Source organism: Borostomias antarcticus (assembly GCF_949987555.1).
Source record: "Borostomias antarcticus genome assembly, contig: scaffold_234, whole genome shotgun sequence".
Taxonomy (NCBI): domain Eukaryota; kingdom Metazoa; phylum Chordata; class Actinopteri; order Stomiiformes; family Stomiidae; genus Borostomias; species Borostomias antarcticus.
Window position 1 is genome coordinate 18,293 of NW_028176393.1, and position 5,515 is coordinate 23,807.

A 5,515-nucleotide genomic window follows, 5' to 3' on the forward strand; every position below is an offset into this window, starting at 1 on the left:
TTTTGGTGCTCCTTGGCCAGGCGCCCCTTGGCCATTTGGCGCCCTAGGCGACCGCCTATTTCGCCTATGCCTCGGGCCGGCCCTGGGTAGGGCTGTAGGGCTGTAGGGGTGTAGGGGTGTCTGGGTAGGGCTGTAGGGCTGTAGGGCTGTAGGGGTGTAGGGGTGTCTGGGTAGGGCTGTAGGGGTGTAGGGCTGTAGGGGTGTAGGGGTGTCTGGGTAGGGCTGTAGGGGTGTAGGGCTGTAGGGGTGTAGGGGTGTAGGGCTGTAGGGGTGTAGGGGTGTCTGGGTAGGGCTGTAGGGCTGTAGGGGTGTAGGGGTGTCTGGGTAGGGCCGTAGGGGTGTAGGGGTGTCTGGGTAGGGGTGTAGGGGTGTAGGGGTGTCTGGGCAGGGCTGTAGGGGTGTAGGGGTGTCTGGGTAGGGCTGTAGGGGTGTAGGGGTGTAGGGGTGTAGGGGCAGGGCTGTAGGGGTGTAGGGGTGTCTGGGCAGGGCTGTAGGGGTGTAGGGGTGTAGGGGTGTAGGGCTGTAGGGGTGTAGGGGTGTAGGGGTGTCTGGGCAGGGCTGTAGGGGTGTAGGGCTGTAGGGGTGTAGGGCTGTAGGGCTGTAGGGGTGTCTGGGTAGGGCTGTAGGGGTGTAGGGCTGTAGGGGTGTAGGGCTGTAGGGGTGTAGGGGTGTAGGGGTGTAGGGGTGTAGGGCTGTAGGGGTGTAGGGGTGTCTGGGTAGGGGTGTAGGGCTGTAGGGGTGTCTGGGCAGGGCTGTAGGGCTGTAGGGGTGTAGGGCTGTAGGGGTGTAGGGCTGTAGGGGTGTCTGGGTAGGGCTGTAGGGGTGTAGGGGTGTAGGGGTGTAGGGGTGTAGGGGTGTAGGGCTGTAGGGGTGTAGGGGTGTAGGGCTGTAGGGGTGTCTGGGTAGGGCTGTAGGGGTGTAGGGGTGTAGGGCTGTAGGGGTGTAGGGGTGTAGGGGTGTAGGGGTGTAGGGCTGTAGGGGTGTCTGGGTAGGGCTGTAGGGGTGTAGGGGTGTAGGGGTGTAGGGGTGTCTGGGCAGGGCTGTAGGGCTGTAGGGGTGTAGGGCTGTAGGGCTGTAGGGGTGTCTGGGCAGGGCTGTAGGGGTGTAGGGGTGTCTGGGTAGGGGTGTAGGGCTGTAGGGGTGTAGGGGTGTAGGGGTGTCTGGGCAGGGCTGTAGGGCTGTAGGGGTGTAGGGCTGTAGGGCTGTAGGGGTGTCTGGGTAGGGCTGTAGGGGTGTAGGGGTGTAGGGCTGTAGGGGTGTAGGGCTGTAGGGGTGTAGGGCTGTAGGGGTGTCTGGGTAGGGCTGTAGGGGTGTAGGGGTGTAGGGATGTAGGGGTGTAGGGGTGGTGAACGGCAGGATGATGATGATGATGATGATGATGTAGGACATGAAAAGGCGAACTTTATTTGAAGCTCTCACTCTGCATCCCTGGTCCTCACTGCGCAGTGGTGTGTTCATGCTCTGACGGACTGGAAAGATAAGCTGTAATCACTCTTTTTTGCTCCTTTCCCATCCCTTTTAAAAGACAAATGAGATTCCATGTCAAAAAGGTTCATAGGACGAACAGGAACGTATTTTTGAAAGAATTATATTTTGCAGAAAAAAAAATATTTAAGTACTTTGTCTAAGAATAAAAAACAGATTTTTTTTGTAAAGTGAAATGTTTATGCATGCTTTTTGACGACGTTTACATTGTATTTAAGAAGGGAAAATTGTGCCTTTTTATCTCACCTGATTTACAATTTTACAGTTTATATATATTGTAAATAATACAGCAAGTCTATGTTGAGTAGTGTAAAACATTTCTACATTCACTGTCCTGTCTGTCCCACTAGTTGTCTGGTTCTTGTGTTGGTGATGTGAGGATGGCTCCGCAGTGCCACTGGTAGAAAGACTATGAATGGACCAAACACCCAGAGATACTTATTACCTGAATGTTAGAGAAACTATATATATATATATATATATATATAGTCTATATTTCTTCCTTTGAGGTAATGTTAAATGTTATATGATTTTGCATTATGTTGTACTTTTTGCATTCAAAATTGGCAAAAAGTATATTTTTTTGTAACAAAGTAGATATACCAAGTTATGGATCCATGAATTGTTGTTGTTAACATGATTCCTAACCCATGACAATATTGTTTAATTAGCACCACACACAAAAAAATCAAGTAATCACAACCTATTAAAGCTGAGATAAGTCTACAAAAACCTTCTGGCCTCTTCAGTTTAATAACCACGGAGCCACAGTCCAGAGAGGAGGACGAGACTGAAGTGATGGAGATACACACGTGCTTCTACTGTAAAGTGGTGGAGATAGACACTCGATTCTACTGTTAAGTGATGGAGATCTACACGTGCTTCTACTGTAAAGTGATGGAGATACACACGTGCTTCTACTGTAAAGTGATGGAGATACACACGTGCTTCTACTGTAAAGTGATGGAGATATACACGTGCTTCTACTGTAAAGTGATGGAGATACACACGTGCTTCTACTGTAAAGTGATGGAGATATCCACTTGATTCTACTGTAAAGTGATGGAGATATCCACTTGATTCTACTGTAAAGTGATGGAGATACACACGTGCTTCTACTGTAAAGTGATGGAGATAAACACTTGATTCTAGTGTAAAGTGATGGAGATAAACACTTGATTCTACTGTAAAGTGATGGAGATATACACTTCATTCTACTGTAAAGTGATGGACATATACACTTGATTCTACTGTAAAGTGATTGAGAAATACACTTGATTCTATTGTAAAGTGATGGATATATACACTTGGTTCTACTGTAAAGTGATGGAGATATACACTTGATTCTATTGTAAAGTGATGGAGATATACACTTGGTTCTACTGTAAAGTGATGGAGATATACACTTGATTCTATTGTAAAGTGATGGAGATATACACTTGATTCTATTGTAAAGCGATGGAGATCTACACTCAATTCTACTGTAAAGTGATGGAGATACAGACTTGATCTTGATTCTACACAGTTACAGTGCAGGATGTGGGTCCATAGCTCTCTGTTCTATTGGTGGAGAACCGTCCAATGGAGAGCCGCTGAGATGTCTCATGAGACCATGTGGAAGGTTCCTCCTGCCCAGGAAGCATCTCTGATTCCACAGTTACTGACAATCTCATGCTTTGAACATAAACTAATGTATCCATACTGCATAAATAGAGAGGAGAGAGAGAAATAGAGAGAGAGGGAGAGAGCAGAGAAAAGGAAAGAGGAGAGGAGAGAGAGGGAGAGAGGGAAAGAGAGAGGAGAGAGATAGAGAGGAGAGAGGGAGAGAGCAGAGAAAGGGAAAGATGAGAGGAGAGAGGGAAAGAGAGAGGAGAGAGAGATAGAGAGGAGAGGGGGGGAGAGGAGAGAGATAGAGAGGGAGAGAGGACAGAGTGATGGAGAGAGGGGGAAAGAGAGAGAGATAGGAGAGAGGGAGAGAGAATAACCACAGCCGTGGCGGTGGTCAGTGTGATTTGGACCCAGAACAGGGAGAGTTGGAGTGGGAGGGTAGAAACGTGAGGCCCCAGAGGGAGGGGGGCATGAGGCCCCAGAGGGAGGGGGGCATGAGGCCCCAGAGGGAGGGGGACATGAGGCCCCAGAGGGAGGGGGGCATGAGGCCCCAGAGGGAGGGTAGAAACATGAGGCCCCAGAGGGAGGGGGGCATGAGGCCCCAGAGGGAGGGGGGCATGAGGCCCCAGAGGGAGGGTAGAAACGTGAGGCCCAAGAGGGAGGGGGGCATGAGGCCCCAGAGGGAGGGGGGCATGAGGCCCCAGAGGGAGGGGGACATGAGGCCCCAGAGGGAGGGGGGCATGAGGCCCCAGAGGGAGGGGGGCATGAGGCCCCAGAGGGAGGGTAGAAACGTGAGGCCCCAGAGGGAGGGGGGCATGAGGCCCCAGAGGGAGGGGGACATGAGGCCCCAGAGGGAGGGGGGCATGAGGCCCCAGAGGGAGGGGGGCGTTTAACAGTAACTCACTTGCTCATATACCTCTAATTGGTCGTGTTTAATTGATAAACACCACCTTGAAACATGCGGAATTGAACTGACAGCAATATGGAGTGAGAGAGGGGGGAATCAAGGTGAGAGGAAGGTGAGAGGGAGCAGGCAGGGAGGGAGGGAGGGAGGGAGGGAGGGAGGGGAGGGAGGGAGCAGGCAGGGAACATGCAGAGGGAGGGAGGGAGGGAGCAGGGAGGGAGGGAGGGAGGGAGGGAGGGGAGGGAGGGAGCAGGCAGGGAACATGCAGAGGGAGGGAGGGAGGGAGCAGGGAGGGAGGGAGGGAGGGAGGGAGGGGAGGGAGGGAGCAGGCAGGGAACATGCAGAGGGAGGGAGGGAGGGAGGGAGGGGAGGGAGGGAGGGAACATGCAGAGGGAGGGAGGGAGGGAGGGAGGGAGGGAGGGAGGGAGAGGAGGGAGCAGGCAGGGAACATGCAGAGGGAGGGAGGGGAGGGAGCAGGGAGGGAACACGCAGAGGGAGGGAGGAGGGGAGGGAGGGAGGGAGGGAGGGAGGGGAGGGAGCAGGCAGAGGGAGGGAGGGAGGGAGGGAGGGGAGGGAGCAGGGAGGGAACACGCAGAGGGAGGGAGGGAGGGAGGGAGGGAGGGGAGGGAGCAGGCAGAGGGAGGGAGGGAGGGAGGGAGGGAGGGAGGGAGGGAGGGAGAGGAGGGAGCAGCGACTCCCACCTTCCTGGTGGGGAAAAAAAAAAGCCACACCATAACCTTGTTAAAGGCTGATGTGGAAACTGGGCCCCGGCGTTCGCCAGGCTGCAGCGCTATGGGAAGCCGTTTAGGGCAGGCGCATTGAAACCTGGACACATACACTGAACCCCTTCACCTACACCACTGAGAATCTCTGCTCCCTCCCCTGAAAATCATCCCCCCCCCACACTTTGTCTCTGCTCTCCCCCTAAAAATCATCGCTCCCCCCCCTCACTCTCTCTCTCTCTCTTACTCCCTCCCTAACCCCACCTCCCCCCTTCCCTCTGTCACTTTCTCTCTCACTCACACCCTTCAGTAAGAGGTTGGAGGGGCGATTTTCAGTGGGCGGAGTGGAAGGGGTTTTCAGTGGGCGGAGTGGAAGGGGTTTTCAGTGGGCGGAGTGGAAGGGGTTTTCAGTGGGCGGAGTGGAAGGGGTTTTCAGTGGGCGGAGTGGAAGGGATTCTCAGTGGGCGGAGTGGAAGGGGTTTTCAGTGGGCGGAGTGGAAGGGGTTTTCAGTGGGCGGAGTGGAAGTGATTCTCAGTGGGCGGAGTGGAAGTGATTCTCAGTGGGTGGAGTGGAAGGGGTTTTCAGTGGGCGGAGTGGAAGTGATTTTCAGTGGGCGGAGTGGAAGGGGTTTTCAGTGGGCGGAGTGGAAGGGGTTTTCAGTGGGCGGAGTGGAAGGGGTTTTCAGTGGGCGGAGTGGAAGGGGTTCTCAGTGGGTGGAGTGGAAGGGGTTTTCAGTGGGCGGAGTGGAAGGGGTTCTCAGTGGGTGGAGTGGAAGGGGTTCTCAGTGGGTGGAGC